Here is an 18,346-nt window from a genome sequence, read left to right on the forward strand (position 1 = left end):
GCCAGATTTTGTGGAGAGCGGCACTTAATTTTACAGGACACATTTATTCCTCCATCTCCCTTTAGCTTTTACGGCTTCAGTCGCCCTTATAGATCACCAGTTGGCTACTGTTGCTTCACAGCACATCCACTGCTGTCGTGCTGCCAGTTTGACAACCTTAAAAAGTAATGACCTTTATTCAAGACACGGACAGATTGATGGTTCAAAACAAACAAAAAAAAACTGTCAGTAATTCCTGGAAAGTTTATTTTATTTTCTGTTTGGATTGACGATGCGTCCCAGCTTGATTTCTGACGACCCTATCTTATTTTATGCACACGACTATTTCGAGTCACATTCAGGAAATGAGAAACATTTTTTTTTTTTTTTACGCCGTTTCACTGCGTCTTCAAATAACTCTCTCAAAAGTTTCACATCCTTTCCTCGCAGGCCCAGAGCATGCCTCGTCATGTGTGCCACAAATAAACATAAAATCTGCATTTTGTCGTCTGGGAGCGTGTTTGTGGCGCATGATGGCATGTAGGGCTTTTTTTTTTTTTTTTTTTGCAACAGGAGGAATGTGAAAACAGTTCAAGGAGCGTTGCTATTCTGCTCGACCAGTTTAGCGACGAGATAATTTGTGGTGGGAAATCCTGGGAGCAGTTTAGACAGGGCAGGTGTTGAGTGGGTGTGTGCAAACACGGTGTGTGTGTGCGTGTGTGTGAGAGTGTGTCCGTTGCTTACTGACCAACCGCAGTAAAAAAAATAAAAAAATCAAACATTGACTGCACACATCCAGCTCTGTAATCAACCCTCACTGCTTATCTCTGACGGTTGTGCTTCTGTTAGAACCACCTGACCTCCATTTATTTATTTTTTTCCCTTTATTTCCTCCAACTCCATTACTGGTTCGTAATCAGACTAATATTCCCCTGACATGTCTGTGTGACTAATATGCGATCAGGTGTAGCCACTTACTGGCAAAGAAATGTTGTTGTTTACTTGAGCGAGCTGAGCAGAAGCAGAACATCCTGGTCTGATGAGATAAACCTTCATAAATGCAAAGAAAATAATCTGATAGACAAACTGTTAATGTTACACCAAGGGCAGAGAGGCACAGTCACAATGACAGGACTAAAACGGAGCGCAGATGAGTCCGTCTGGTGGTGTTAGGTTGCTGAAATTTCCTAAAAAGGACTAAATGCGAAGAGCAGCTGAGCCTGATGGGGAGCGTTATTAAATTTTCCAGGTATTTGGCCATAAAGCCGAGCGCAGAGACGAAGGGATCACGACAGTTTTCGCTGCTCATCCCCTGGGAGGCATAATTGTGTATAAAATTTGCGAGCAGTCCAACAAAATAGCTGTTTAGATATTTCAGCCTGGGCCAAAGTGGTGGTCCGCCTGACGGGCTGCCATTCCCTGCCTAATAAAAATACCACGAAGTTAAAGACTTGCAACCGGGAGTTTATTATTCTGCGTTGAAACGTACGAGATAAAAGCGAGATGCAGAGATGTCTCATGTTGCTCCAGGAAAGTCATGCGATTTGAAACAGCAGCAACGTGAAGAAAAAACTGCTTTAGTTATTTTACAATGTGGTGTATTGACGAACTTTTCACTGAGCAAATAAGCACCGAATTTCATCATAAATACATTCTTGTATTTCTGCTTACTGATTGAAAACGAGACGGTGTTTTTCTCCAAATAGAGCATTCTGCTCAAATCTTCTCAGTTTCATTAGTTATTAAATCTTAAGATGTTTTTTTGTTGCACGTTATTCCCGACTTTCTGAGTTTGCAGATATATAATCATAATGAATAAAATAAGTAATCGGATGCCTGTTAGGGCACATCAGGATTTTTAAAGTGACGGTTTTTATAACTATGACAGTTTTTCATCAAATCTTTCCTATAGTTTAAAAGGCTTTTGATCAGACGCCAGGGACGGTTAAAGAGCGGGCAAAGTTTTCTCCAGCTGTAGAGACGATGCCGCTAGAAGTGATTTCTTCATGACAAAAGCTATGAATCTGTTAGCAAGAATTAGCTGTTTTAATAGAGAGCTTAAAGTTCTCACTGAAGCAAAATGTGACGTTGAAACGGAGTGGAAATACAAACCAGGACGATAAAAGTTTAAAGCCCAAACAGCTGAGGACTGTGAATAAATCTACCTCCAAGCTGAGCCATTCCTTAATTCAGACGTTAACAAACTTGAGGTGAACCACATAAATCTCCAGCATCCGCTCTTTCTTTCCCATCTGAAGCTTTTGATTTACTGACTCGACCACCTGATACCTCAGTAGTATATTATATAACACCAGAAAAGGGCAGCAGTGTGTAATGCTTGGGCATGGGCCTGGTATGAGTGAATGCTTGGAGGAGGCAGCCTGGCTCATCAGCTAGCTAATGCTAACTGTGGATGCTGCTCTATGGAGAGCAGACCAGCAAACAGGTGAAATATTCTGCATAATAAGTACGTTTACTTGAGAACTACGAGTAAATTTAGTCGGAACGTGTTGTATATTTTTTTGCTCTAGTAGCCCATATTAATAAACAAGGCTTTTTAGAAAGCCACAAACGCACAGCTGAATCCCTGGATACATACATTTATACAGAGATGACTCTGCTAGACAGAAGAGTTTACTTTAATAGTTAGCTTTATTTTTCAGCTGCTAAAACCTAAATACGTCAAGCCAAAACCCAAACCTTGAGGTTTTGTTCTTCTGTATTTTATGTACACAGACGTTTGAAAATGAATATAATGTTAAGCTTATTATATATGAATATAATGAATAGACTATTAATACAGGTGTAATAAATGAATACTATGCCTTTCAAAAATGAAGAAAACAAAAAAACATTATAAATAGCGACAAAATTCAAGTAATTAATAGTAATTAAAATCTTGGGGTCTTAGTGGCTTTTATAACACATATCAATGCAGATATTTAATGAAAACGGTGAGACAGTGAAGCCTCAGTTAACTAACACCAGACTGTATCTTTCCTCTCACGCTTACTGCAGTCAGTAACTCAAACACACACCTTTAGTCTTACTTACTAGACAAATGTAAAGCAGACAGTCTCTGTTGTGCAAATCCTTGTCTGTTTGTGCACATAAAACCGGACTCAGTAATATGACTCAGTACTTGTCCCGTTGTAATAACATGGCAGTGGAACAAGGCATCACAACAAAGAACGCTGCAGCACAGAGGGTTCATACGAGCCCTCCAACATGCGGTTTCAGTCGACTAAACTCACACTCCGGATTTTTGTTCTCTCTGAAAGTCGTAATATTTTGTTGGCGTGCAAAGTCGACTGCATGGTTCAACAGTTGATGAAGCAGAGTCGGGCAGTTTGAAGTGCAATTTTACATAATTTATTCACAACACTGTCTGCTTTTACAAAGCTCCTAGACATGACATTCAGGAGTGTTTCTCATGGTAACTTAATTTTTCAGGGGTGGCTAATCAGCAAGTTTCTGCTTTGCTTTTTTTTTTTTCTTAAAGACACGGCACGTTAACAGATATGAAAATAGTATACTTTTTTTCCCAAACCCACTTTTTGGTCCCCGAGGCTCATAAAAATCACTGAAATGTGCAGCGGGGAAAAAGGACAGGAGGGACGCCGTTCGCTGCATATTTACAGCAGCTGCATTCCCAACAATAAGTGTAATTAGTTCCACTGTGCCCCAGTACGAAGACCACTTCAAAAAGAACGATTAAAACCGTTCAACCATCACACACAGACACACACGTGTGCAGACACCTTGAGCCGCCGAGGAGCCACAGATGAATCGGCAGGCGCATCCTCGCACGGATACGCGTCCAACTCACACCGCCGACGACACGTTTATTCGAGATTGCAGCATTTGTCATACGCAATTACAGCTCAGAGGTATAGAGCGGGCTTGGTTTCCAAATGTCACGGATTTTATTGTAAGCGGTCACCGACAGACCTGCTCTTTCTCCCGAGGACCCTCGCAGCATTTCACTTGATTAGATTCAATTTGGAGAACGTGCCGCAGGGCATTAATAACTGTACAAAGGCGTTGGTAAAGTATGCATGTCAGCATGTGGGTATCTGTGCGTGTAAAGTACGCTGAGTGTGTGTGTGTGTGTGTGTGTATGTGTACGGTTTGCAAAGTCCTTTTGTTCCCGCGGCACAAAGGTTCAAAATAAAACACAACGTTAACGGTGAGAAGCTTTCTGATTGTTTGGGGTGGGGGAGTTTTACTGCAGAGCATTATGAAATCTGATCTCTCCCTCTGGACTTCTTTCCTTTTCTTTCCTTTCCTTTTCAGACCCGTCTACCCGCGACGTTGTAGAGGTAAGTGCGGCATGTTGATCAAACAGCAGTGGTGTGGCAGACTATTTTCAGAACATGCTGTAAAGCTCCTGACCTCATAAAATACAACAATGTCAGGGTCGTAACACGCTCCGTGGGACAGCCGACGTGAGGCCCACTCGGCCTCTGCACCGCTGAATAAACGCTACCACACGTCAAACTGGGCGAAGAATCATCAAACAAGCACATAGAAATGTGCAGATGAAAGCAGATATTTACATAAGCCATCTTAAGAAGACACATTGGCTTTTTGCATTCTCACTACTTGACATGAAATTTGTAAAAAAAAATGCTGGTTTCCAGGATGGCCAAAATTACTTCCAGGCAGTAAATTCCTGAGTAAATGATATTTTTTCCACAAATTTCTCCAAAACAAGGAGTTAAGTGGTGTAATTTATGATGCAGTATTAGGGCCATAATGCTAAAAAATAAAAAAAATAAAATTTCTTTATACAAGAATAAATCTTTATTCTTCCCCAACTATGGCCCTAATATTCCATCGAACTATCATGATTTGGAAGTCAATGTTACCTTTATGGACAGATATATAAAAAACCTTATATTCAAGCCTTCAATGTTGAATATATCAAAACTTTTGGGGGCATCTAACTATTTTGCTGGACTGGTGCACCAGTGCAAAAAGTTCTTCTTGAGCCTTTCTTGGCAATCCTGTCTGACACAAAACAATAAACTTTTAGTCTGATTTAATGTCAGAGAGCGAGAAAGTCAAACATGCGTCTTTTTATACACCGTACATGGTTTCATTTATATATATATATACATATGCTCATTTTCAAACACGTTACAGTAATAAGAGTCGCTCAGGTTTATTTTACACTTCAACATAACTTGTTATTCTGCAGCTGCCTAAAGCAAAACCCTGATGAAAGCTTGTCATCAAGGTTATCTCATCTCGAGGCGGTTACAACAGAAAGCCTACGCCACAAAGTGAAGAGCGAGTGGAGATAAAGAAGCAGAAAAGTGAGGCATGCATTTCACGGATTTGACTGATTGTTGTTTAAGCTCCGGGTAAACGCAGAGTGTTGTTTTGGAGAGTCTCCTTTTGGCCTCTTCATACTTCAATTACAGGTTGTTACGAACGTTCTCCGGTTACTATAATTGCCTGCCCAAGATGATGAAACTCCCACTGTTACATTGCACAAGGGTGATATTTTAATTATTCTACAAAATCTATAAATTACTCTGTCTATAATAGTTTTACTTCCGTGCCTCCATTACTCTACTTCACTATAAAACCCAACTTCAGTTTCTTGACTGCTAATATTAACCAAAACTGTTTTAATTAATATTACCGCTATGCTTGACCCTTTGCATGAAAACTTTATGATTTTCCACATTTGCATATTTCTCTATAAGGAAACTTTTTTTTATTTTTTTTTTAATACATTTTTATTATTTATTATTCATGGAAAATCTTGATTTCTAATCCAAATCCCCATGGTCATTTTTTCTTCTCTACTAAGTGTTAAATAAAGACTTTCACTATTAAATACAACACTGAGCTTTGCAGTTTAATGTCTAAAGACTGACCTGACCCATTAAACCAATTTCTGAACCAATTAAAGCACCTCCATGCCTACTCCAACCCCCCAAGTAGGGGTGAATAAAAATCTATTATTGAAGTTCTCACCTTGAAAACTAACCTAAAAAAAAAAAAAGAGTAAAAACTCCTGCTTTCAGTAATAATTGCTTCTTAGAGGATCATCGGTAACACAATCTTTCCACAATCTTCACAGGTTTCCTGCAGAGTTCAGATATCTTGCGTCCGGTGAACCATTTGTGTCGATTTGGCATCGTTGTGCTGGTGAAAGACCCACTGATGACCCATTTCAGGTTGGAGGGAGATCTGTCACATCGGCGTAAAGCGCAGAGTTAAAACTCCCGGCAGCATTTAGAAAAACCTCGCATGTTTAAGTTTGTGACGGTGGAACCCGAAGCGCCTGGGATCTCTGCCAAACAACCAGCTGGCACGCACACTGGGTCTCATGGCTCGTGACCTTGAGGTGCCCCTTTTTACTGCAGATATGAAACAATAAGCAAATTCTGCTCACTGTAAGTGGTGGCAAGATAAATACAGTTGCTAGGTGAAAAGAGCCTAGCAACTCTTTCCACATATAGCAGATTTTTTCAGTTGTAAATATGAGCCACATTTACACTCAAGGAGAAACAGGAAGCCGCAGAACGCAACACACACTCCCCAGAGACTTTAAACGGCTCAGAAAATGTACACATTTAAAATGTGATATTTATGTAACGGGTTTTCAACGCGATGTGAGCGATCAACACGGTCGCTGTGTCCGGCGTTGCGTATTTGCCATCTTGTTTGTCTCTAAGCAGAACTTTGTTTAGGTGCAGACATTTCTTACTTATGGATTACCCAAGTAAAGTGAATTACAATAATGCAATCAGGATGTGAGAAAGCCACAGATGAGTCCCGCTGCGTCCTGAGATGACAAGATGAGGCTGATTTTACCAACGCGCCTCGGATGAGCAGCGTGTCACTGACACATGCTGGTTGCTGAAACTAAAAGGAGAAGAAGGCAAACTTTCACAGCTAAGATGTGGATACAGCTACTGTTTTACACCAGTGACTGGACTCCAACTTCACATTTAAGCTGCTCAACCACTGATGACAGGAAGAAAGCAGAAATATTCCTCAAACAACATTAGCCAGGAGGAATAAAACCAGCCACAATTTTCAAAATATTCCAAAGGAGGAAGCAAAATGAGAACAGGTACAATTCCTGAACACATTTAAACATGAAGAGATGTAATCTCCAATGCAACATGAGCATCACTCATTGTTAGGACACAAGTATGTTTTTCTTTTAGTGCTGGGTCTGAATGGGTTAAAGCAACATATTGCTCCATTTGATTGCAGAGATTTCCTGACCCCCAGGCAGTCTTTGATCTCTGCAAAAGACTAAAAATCAACTCGGAGAGACCTTAAAGTTGTTAATAATACGCTTGGAAATCCATCACAGAGAGGAAATGTAAAACAAATGCAAGCTTTAATGTGAAACATGATGAAATGTACAACTTTCTTTCTGCAACATCGCTCTCTCCCTTCTGTTTGTCTTAAAAGGTTTGATTTCTCCTTAAAGTTTTTATTCTTTTTCCGACAGATGAACCCTCTGCCCTCGATGTCGATATATTTTCTTACAAGACTCTAAAACCGATCGTCCCGCCATCGCACGCAACGCACCCAACGCACTCCTTCTCAACCTGAAAGGTTTCCTCTGTAATCCAGACTTTTGTCTTCCTCACGAAGGCATTTCTATGATTTCTGTTCATTTGAAATTGGGAGAACATAATGACAAGCTAGTTAAGTTAGCTAACTGAGTTAGCGGCTAAATATTGATGATCAATCAGGTGACCAATTAAAGCTGACCTGGTTTTATGAGAGGAGGACTTAGAGAGATGTGAATGTGCCTAAAAGAAGGTCCTGGGGGAAATATTGTGTTGTTGTTTTTTTTAATAAAAATTCATTCAAATAGTAGAAAACACTCTTGATGCCAAAGACACACACACACAAATCTGTTTCTTTAAGCTGGAGCTGGATTTATGCGTTTGGGACAGATGTTGGGAAATTTCACTCAAACATCGGGTCACACATTATAATGCAGTTTGTTTTGTTATTAAAGAGACTTGGAAGGAGCATAATCATTATTCACAGAGAGTCATTTTAAACTAAACAGCTGAATTACTCACCGAGCTGTTAAAAATCTGTCTGTCTGTCTGTCTGTCTGTCTGTCTGTCTGTCTGTCTGTCTAATATTTATGTTGAACGGAGGGTGTATTTAAGTGTTCACATAGATCCCGTTCCTGCAGAGACACATTCAGATGAAAATATTTCCCCGTCTGTAAGCGACAGGGCAGCAGTCCACCTCGGCCTGGTAAAGCCATTAGCTACGGCTGCTGTCAAGAGACGCTCTAAAAATAAGGATCTCAGCTTTATACTCCGTCGTAGTATAACGCTGCTGGCTGCAACACGTGTGCCCAAATCTGGATCATAAATATGGCAAAAAATAATATTTAACCACACAAGATGGATCTAATGCTTGATGTGGGAAACATTCGAGCCAGGCAGCTCCGCCTCTGATTAAGTGACTGCAGTCATGGTGCAACAGGAGTGGAAATAATGAGAACATGCTCCGACGATATACGACACCGGAGAGGATTCAATAATACATATATTTTTTTTGCTAATTACACCAAAGAATTTCTCTTTCATAACAAGCATGACGAATCACATCACCATAATCAAAACCTCAGAAATGCGACATGAAGCCAGGGTCAGGGTCATGGTCAGGGTCAGTCAGGGTTAAAACAGCAGCCCGGCCGAATGAAACGCCACGCTGGATGATTAGATAAAACATCACTGATATCATTACATTTCAGAGCCGGAATATTTAAAGAGAGTTTATCTGCTCCTCCGTGTCAGCTGCTCTAAAACTTCAGCTACAAAAAAAAAAAAAAMAAACAACAACAACAAAAAAAAAATACAGGTTATTAGAGAGCTGCTGACATTTAAAAGCAAATCCGTGGCGGTAAATTATAAAAGGAAAAAAATCCAACATGATTCAAGTAAGCTGTGTCGTTTCATATTTAAAAATATTCCCACTGTCCACAAGCCCTGACAAAATCGCCCCGGTGTACACGAGCAGGAAAAAGCTGAAAAACCGTTTCTCTCATGCTGCCTGTCACTCGCCGTAGTCCTTAAATCACTCATTCGGCTCAATTTTTGCTGTTGTCAACATTTCCACATTATCTGCTCGGCCAAGGAATTTACTGGATTCCCCCCGCTGCTTTTAGTGTTGCTGGAGAGAAACAGCGGGGTGATGTAAAACTCGCGGCCAATAATGTCACTTTCATATTGGACTCTTACGGGGCTGTTAAAAGTATTTACCCCCGTACAGACTCTCTTCTTGTTTTAGTCACACTTAAATGTTTCCGACCATTAATCTGATTTTTATATCAGGCAAAAATAACCTTCTATATTTTAATAAGCAGCTGTATAATGATTTTATTTAGGGAAAATAGCTACCCAAACCAACGTAAAATAGTAATTGCCCCCTACCCCGAGCTTAATAACCGCTTGGCAGCAGCAATTGGCATAGACTCTCTTACATCACCGTGGAGGAAATTTGACCCACACTCTTTTCTGAATTTTTTTATTTTTTATTTCCCAGCCACAAAAGGCATATTTAAGGTCACACTGTGGGATGTTAATTGAATTTAAGCACAGACTTTGACTAGGTCATTTCAAAGTTGAACTTTTTTGTCTTTCTGCCAATGAAAAGAGGACTAGCTGGTGACCTTTGGATCATTAAGGATAATAAGTGGTGCCAGAAGCACCAGGGCATCACACTACCACCACTGTGCTTGACTGCTTATGTGTCAGTTTTTAAGTTGAACTTTTGTCTTATCAGTTCGCTGAACACTTTTTTCAAATCAACATGTTTAGATGCAAATGTCGGGGAATTTTGATGTTAGCCAAACTTATTACTGAGTCATGTTCACTGATGTTAACTGTGACATGCAGATGATGTTCTGGGTTCTTTTATAGCCTTCTGGAGTAATATCATGCACCCTTTGAGTTATATTTGGTAGGTCAGATGCTACTGGGAAGTTTTCATCATTTTTTTATTAGTGGATATTCAGCATCACTGGGGTTTACTGGAGTCCCAAACCATACATTTCTTTATATTGGGACATAATGTGTTAGTGTTTGAGATTTTGTTCTCTTTTTTTGTTTTTAGCCTACTTCATGTTGTCAGACAGGTACTATTAAAATGACTTACTGAGTCTACTCTGTTAGCAGTAATCAGGCCTGGATGTGGCTCGTAAAATTTTTATGAGTAATTACTAGTGGCGGTAATTACCTTTCCACACAGGGTGAGGTTCCTTTGGAAAGCTTTTTCCTCCGTGATAAATATAATCAATATTAAAAAAAAAACAACAACACACTTTATTATCTACTCAGCTTATCTTGTCTTGTATTAAAAATTGATTATCTGAACCATTTAAGAGGTGGAAGAAAAGAAATCTGTTAGGAGCCAAATACTTCTCAGTCCTTTATAGTAGCCACGAAATACAAGCTTTAACGACAGCTTTTCATCCGTGGGGAGAAATTGAAGCAAAAAAGAAAAAAAAAGAAAAGAAAAAGTAGGGGGCAGATCTTGATTGGTATTCTTCCTCTGTCCTCCCGGCTCTCTTCTTCGTGCTCCGTATTGATCTCTGAGGTTACCCTGTTTCCATTTAGTCTCTTCTCATAATATATAACACATCTCCGATTCAACCTTTTCTTCCCTTTCTCACTTTTCAATGACAGAGGCGAAGGGAAGGCAAATACAAGCAGCTCCGGTCTGACAACTGGTTTTGTGTTATTGAAACCTGACCAAACCAAAATAAATAACTAAATAAATTTTTTTAAAAAGCAGGGCAAAGGCGTTCGCCAGCGACACCAAAGAAGAGCAAGATCTGTGGGCAACTGGAGCAGAATTACATAAAACAATTTAGCATATTTGTATGATTCACTGCTCATCCAATCTGTGAATGACTACACAGTCTTGGATGAAACAAAATGTGCTGGAACATTTCTCTAATTGTGACCTAGCCAACGCAGTAAACAGAAATGCATTAATCATGGCGAGCGGGCGCAGCGTCGATAAATCAGTGGCGCTCTGTAGTGAAACAAAGCGACGTGATTACACAAACACAGAAAAAGCTGCGGGTTTGTTCTGTTCAGACCGAGCAAAACTGGAATAATATTTCAGATTTGTTTAATGGATCTGCATAAAATAGCATATTGTGTTTGCAAATGACTCAGAGGGCCATCAGTCAGCGACATCGCATCAGTCACACGCGCTGCGTCGCCTCTTCCCCTGCTCATTATATCAACAGCAAGCTGTGCTCCCAATAACACATGGCCTGCCCTTCAGAGGCCATCCACGAAGCTGCACGTCAAATTCAGACCGGCATCGAAACGTAACTTTTCGTAGTTCCATAAAACATTTATCAGCCGCAAATTCAAACAACTTAAAATGTCCCACAAGTGGGGAGAAATTTATCACTTTGTTTCATTGCAGTACGAAAAATGATGTCAGTCTCTGCTTCATCATGTGTTTACTCCAAGGAGTCAGACTGTGTTGTAATCTGATCAGCTGCTTCTCCAGATTCTGATTGTGCTAATGTTTTTTTTTCTTGGATTTCAGCTGTTTTTTTCACTCATTCTCTTCTATTTTTCTTTTATTGTATTTTTTTAAACAATACCAGAGTAAAAAATGTTCGCAAGTTGAACAAAACAAAAATAATCTTAGAAATAAACCGATTTTTCTTAAAACCACTGGTGCGTTGGTCAATCAGACATATTTCAGAATTGGATAATTTACCCTTGATTGGCTTTACATAAAAAAATAATTACTTTCACATTCAATAAAGCATCCCAAGCTAAGAACTCACTTCATCAACCATCAGTCTGATCAGGCATCAGTTTATCTCTACGAAGACGTCTGCAGCCAGTATTTTTTTCGGTTCTTCAGAAAATCTGAGTCTGTCAAAGTCAGAATTGGCAGGTCCGACCTCAAAGAAAACTGGAAATCGATATCGGTCAGAAAAAGCTGACTTGCATTAAATAAACTTCTTCAGCACCAAGGGGGTGATCCGCAAGGTGCTTTGAGCTCTGGAAACCAGAGGAGAGTAAACAGAACTTGAAGGCATCACCTGTGTGCTCCTCAAAGATGTGACTCAAGTGGTTTGTCATCCTCCTCAGTTGTCTTCTAATATACAAAACCACGTCACAATATCTATATATCCATCTATAGATGTAGTTTTGGTGTCATAATCTGCATTATCCAGCTATGTTCTCTTGTCTTTCCAAGTTTCAATAGTGCGTAACATCAATGGTTCCCAGAAAACAGAATATCTAATTAACGTTACGGATTACTCAGTTCTAGCTTTAACAAGTGAAATGTAAATTTAAAATAAATAAATAAATACTTCAGTGGGACGTTTTTGTCCTGATTTAAAAAAAAAAAATCTCAGATTAAAAGTTGGATCTTCTAAAATTCCCACTGGGAAAAAAACCCAACATGAAATTAATTCATTTTTCTGCACGACTTTTCTCAGAGTATTAATAATGGTGCAGGGTGCTGCAGAGCACCAGGTCCACACACAACTCTTCAAGGATAAATGGGTGGGAAAATTCCTTAAGATATCATTTCAACTCTCTGAATAAATATTGTTTCCTGACGTTTCAGTGTGAGACAATCCTCCTAAAATATATTAATGATCAATATTTGAGCTTTTTAAACCTCTGTGCTGGGTTGTCAATGACGCTGCACTAATGACAGAACATGCTTGTGGCGGCTTAGTCACCGCACTACCTTCTTGAGGTCGTAATGTAATGGTTACCGGGGCCCCTAATTGTTCAGCGAACGCCAAGCGGTCATATAAAAATCTTTTTCCACACTACTACGAGCTGCGACTCATTTCGGTTATACAAGTTTTCCCATGAACTTCTCAGGCAGCATGTTCCACCTCTCTTTACATAAACACACAATGTTCCAAACATTCCTCATTTCTCTCCACCATCCTTGAAATGTTCACCGACTCTGAGTGTCCGGCGAGAACTCTCATGTTTTCGACTAGTGGGGGAAAAAAAAGAAGAAGAAAAAAAAGAAACGAAATGTAAGCGACGAGCCGCGCTGCCAAACAACCTGGAGGCGGGTTTCGTCTGAAGGTGGGACCCGAGGGAGACGCGGTGACATGTTTTGTTTTTAAATGTGGCTGAGAACTCAGCGCTTACACGCGGTCAGCTGAGAGCCGCCGTCCGTTTCAGGACATGGCCGGGAATTCAGAACTGATCTCATCCACTTTGAGATATGACATAACCAGTGAGGCTGAGAGAAAGAGAGGCTTTCCACGTTCCTCTGCCTAATTGTTCCACGAGAGTCGCATTGCCTCAGAAGGAAAACGCTGTAGAGGAACGGCAAAAGAACGGAGGGCAAAACGGGCGAGAAACACTCCTCCATGCATGCTGGCTCCTGTTCTTAATTATTGCATACACAAAAGTGTCTCATTCATTTCAGCAGGGTGGGGCGAGGGGAAAAACAGGGAACAGTTTATATAATTTTCACCTCGATTAATTCAACTGTGAAGCAGGAGGATTAAGGACCCTAACGCGGGGCTGTACTCCTGCTCATTAAATACAGGAGAGAAATGTAAATTCCCACATTTCAGCTTCAACCCAGATGTTTTTAATGTTGACTATGTTAGCTGAAGGGGNGCATTGGGGGGTGAGGGGAGCCAACATTTCCAAAAACACACCCACCCCTACAATAAAAGTCAGATAAACAAGAGAGGAGAAGAGACAAAAACAACACAAGCGCTTTCCTCTGGTTGATTTATGTGATTCTATTACATTAAACATTCTTTCCCCTGAGCAGGCTCAGCTCCCAAGCAACCATTGCTTGCAGCTCTAATGTGCCTGGCAGCGGGCCAGGAAAAGCTGCCTGCCTTATTGATTGCCAGATTGAAAAGTTTGCATTTAATAGGCCCTGTAATACATGAAGGAATTATTCAGAGGGCTTCCTTGTCAAAAACCTAAATTGGTCCTTTTGAGTATAGAAAAGGGGAAGAAGAAAAAAAAAAAAAACAGGAGCTTTGTGACAAATGAGCTATAGAGAGTCTCTTTTGTGCCAGAAACAAAACGACTCTGCTGCTTCCCAGAATGATCACAGTCAAGAAGACGTTAACTTGAGGGAATATTTGAGGATTTTTGTGAAGTGAGTGTTTGTTAAAAGGTAAAATCACACCTGATAACTCTCTTGGCGTCTTTATTTAGCATAGATCCAGACAGGCTGGAAGCGGAGCGTGAAGCTAACTGCTAGCTTTAGAGGTAAGTGGACTTTCTGTACACAAGCCATGATTATTTACAAAGAAAATGAAGCTGACGTGTGAAAACGTGTGCTAGACTAGCTATGTGATATGAAAGTAATGTAATAAAAAAAGTTATTATTAGCTTCTTGATAATGGTTAGGTATCAAGAAGCTGGACTGAGATTTTATAAACTGGACTGAGATTTTCACCATGTCACAATTGAACATATCAAGATGTCACTGTGTTTACGCAAGCAATTTAAGTAAATATGTAGATTATCTGAATTATTAAAAATGTGTTATTCACATTTAAACAAACAGTCGTAATCTTGCAAATTAAATCTAACTTTAATTAGTACAGCTGCAATGATACCAACATAGTTACAATATTGATGAAATAGTGCTAGTTATAAGTGAAATAATCTGCCAGTGGGACAAAACATTTTAATTTATAACATGGGAAAAATGCTTTGTTCCAGATTATTTCACTTATAGATGCAACATTTTCATCAATATTGAGGAATTGTTGACTTAAAAATGTTTCTAACACGTGCTAAAAAGATACTTGTAAATAAGTTTTGTCTTATTTAAAGTGTACTAACATATTTGCAGTAGAAACTAGACCAAGAACACTTGGTAAGAATTTGTGTCTGTGAAGTGTAATCTCTTTGGTTTCACACCCATCATGTCCCATCGGCTATTTTCCTAACTCACCCCACCTAAAATTATATCCAATTTGATCTGTCAATGACAAAAACCAAAGAAAGAAATTACTCAGAAAGCCTTTAACTACAATGAAAAACTTTTTTTCCCCAAGTTTTCATCTGGAAAGGGTTGAAACAACTTTCTTCTTCTTTTTTTTTTTTTTTTTTACAAAATGAACATTAATTTAAACCGCAGGAACGCCGTGGTGGTAAATTTCACCACGTTTGAAACCACAGCTTTTTAAAATGCTGAAATACCAGTAAATAGGTCCATGCCTACAGTAGCTTAGTGTTGCGATTTCTGGAAAATACTTAATTATGATGCCGTTGCTGAAAATGATCCTCATAATTCTACGTGAGCTCGAGCGAGATATTAACCGCCTATAAAAACTTCCTGCATCATCCCTTTGAAAGCTGCAGCTACTGCCGTGTTAGACCGGGACATGTTTGTGTCTTGTCAGTCAGCTTTTGTGAGTTGATGGATTGGCCCTAAACGCTGTTTGCCGTCTGGTCTCCTGCTACATCGTGACTAATGAAAGACTTCTGCTGGGTTTTGGGGGTCAATCCACTTATAGCTCAGTCGATTCTGAGAGCCTGAAGAAAAAAAAGAAGAAGAAGAAGAAGAAGGAAAACAGAACAGAATGTGCAAATACCACAGGGAGCAAATTTAATCAACTGTCCTTTGGTTGCAGATATACAGCTGTGTTCAGACCAAACAAACAACCAATAATGCTCCTCTGTGTCTCTGCTTGAGCAGGTTTGAAAACCTGCTTGACTCGGGTGAGGATACGCTATCTGCCATCGACGGCCTCGCTCATTTGTCCAGCTCAGACTCGACTGAGCAGCTGGGATCAGGGTTCTCTGATGCTGCCGGTGACAGAGGGAGAAGGAGGAATATACGCCAGGAGTCTATTCGGCTCAGGCTGCAATAGACAGCGTTTTCAAACCCCTCTCCTGCAGAGTGAAATGGATGGCATGTTAGTCCTTAAATGTATCTTTAATGGGACAAGTTCCCATTTAAGAAGTGAGTTCTGCAGGAAGGCTGGAGCAAAGGAGGTAGACGGGAGGGGGGGCAAAAAAACATCTTATCAGGAGATTGGGAATTGGGTCAGGCAAGGAATTACATGCCATTCCAGATCAAAGTTGCTGTGTGTATTTCCTCAAAGAAGGGTCCCTCATTATCAACTCAGACGTATTTCTCAGGGCGTATTCGATGTAATAGGAAACATGATTTAATGTGTTTTCAAAAGAATGAAGGAAAGAGGAAAAAAGAGAGTGTGTGTGTGTGGGGGGGGGGATACGAAAGAACATTTCTGGAGGCTATTTGGGACAGCCATGTTTCCCAACGGTAAAACAGTAATAAGGAAGAAAAAAACACGCTTTGCTTTTGGAAAAGTTTAGAGAATAGAGGGTAACTTGTTTTGTTTAAGCTCAACTTTGATTCTTGTTATTACATAAAGCACAGACACGCCAATCAATCTCCCAGATATTGAGTATTTATGATGATGTGACTGTCTTGTAATTCCTTTATTTCCTCTGGAAAAGAACCTGAAGCATATCCTCTGTTAGGTCTTAGCCAATATGACAGAAGATGAGTCGAAATCAAAATCTGCTCGCCGGAGCGCAAATGAAACTGGGTATTGGTATCAACCAGAGAAACGACAGTCTGTGAATCTCCAACAAAGATGCAACTTCTTCAGGTTTCTTTTGTCAAATCTCTGAGAAACAACAGAAATGACACCGTTTGACTTGCATAAAACACCATTTTAGCACCACAAAGCTAATTCCCACAGAGCTATGAGGTGTAAACTTGGCATGCAGAAGATCAACTGAGCAATCTCTCAGATCCTGTCAGGTATTTCTGATTTTTTTCCCCCCTCCTCTTTTTTTTAAAGGCATGACTTCAGAGATCATTTTTAGGCCTGACATTTCTGCGTTTCTCTGCCAAATTCTACAACCAGACATCAATATCAAATACAGGAAGGCTGAACGTTGCGTTTCTAACGTGAAAACATTCTCTATTTCTACAATAAACCTACACTTTCTTCATTAATTACATGCTCATATTAACTTAACATTTATTTGACTGGAGGATGCGGCAGTAAAGAAAAGAGTGACATTAGCAGCAGACAACTAGTCGGCTCCCCAAGGGGAGACATTTCAGTCTGAGGCTTCAAGGCAGACTTTACAGATAGCAATATGTCATTAAAAACACCACCATCTGTTCAGATTCCTTATTTATGTGTGGCAGACACAAAAGCAAACCCCTGAAATGCAATCTGTCGATTTTTTTTTTCCTTTTCTTTTCGCTTGCAATTAGTCGTGATTATACATTCTCACGGCACCACAAAGAGAGAAAGAAACCATTTTCCCTCCGCCATCGGTAACGATCTTCATTTGAAGTCGCGTCCAGCACAAGCACTTTTCCACGACGCTGCTGTCTATTTCAGGCGACACATTAAACAAGCAGGTAATTTCTGACAAACTGCAGGTAGATAGGCTTTAGAAAAAAAACAACAACAAAAAAAACATTCATTCCTGATTACAAAATATGACCTCTGATGTGGCAAACCTCCACCCGCCGCAGTGCTAACAGAACTGTAATCACTGTAACACAGCAAACACACGCAGAAACACGCATACACACACACACGGAAAACACACACGCTCATGCAGGGACTGTTGCCGCTCGTCTCTCTTTGCATGGGAAAGATAAGGAGTTCAGTGGAGAATAACTGCCAGCTGAGATAACAAGTTTATATGCACGAGTCATTCATGCAAAAATCCCTCTTATTGGTCGGGTTTATTGTGTTGCTAGCAGCAAAAACTGATTCAGTAAGTCACGGTCGGGAAAACGCTTGTGTTTGTGAAGGAGCTTTTAGCGGTGTTCCAGTGCCTTGCAAACACATTCATGATCCGTCTCATATTCAGTCACGTCAAAACCATAAGCTTCAACGACGCCGGTCGGGATTCTGTTTGACAGACAAAAACAAACTGGGCAGCAGCAAATCTGAGACTATGAATGCTAGAATATGTTGGGTTAATTGCACTTTTTAATTGGGAGGCTCATGCAGGAGGCTCTGCAGAATATAAGAAAAACATGAAAATACGATATTATAATTGAATGTTATGATACTGCGGTTAATTGCAATTTTGGACACAAAAGTTTTTTTTGTGTTTTTTTTTTTTAAACAATTAAAAATCTGAAAAGTGTGGCAAGCATTCCTCTAAAAAATTTACACCTATTTGCTCTCTCAAGATAAAATAGATCATTGTGAAAAGTGATAACATTTGAAAGTTCAAGTCATATGAATACTTTCGCGAGGCAACTGAGACGTTAGCATGTTGCTACGGCTTAAAAATCTGACAGAAATATTGGAAATTGCTTGTTCCCTTTTTTCACAATAACTATTTATTCAGAG

General features: G+C 39.9%; 1 protein-coding gene across 1 annotated transcript in view; it reads right to left on the reverse strand.

The window, feature by feature from the left end:
* arid5b (AT-rich interaction domain 5B) overlaps positions 1-18,346 on the reverse strand; it is a 107,947-nt gene that overhangs the window by 64,566 nt on the left and 25,035 nt on the right. The gene's annotated exons all lie outside the window — the stretch shown is intronic.

Source organism: Poecilia reticulata, linkage group LG15 (assembly GCF_000633615.1).
Source record: "Poecilia reticulata strain Guanapo linkage group LG15, Guppy_female_1.0+MT, whole genome shotgun sequence".
In the NCBI taxonomy this organism is placed as follows: domain Eukaryota; kingdom Metazoa; phylum Chordata; class Actinopteri; order Cyprinodontiformes; family Poeciliidae; genus Poecilia; species Poecilia reticulata.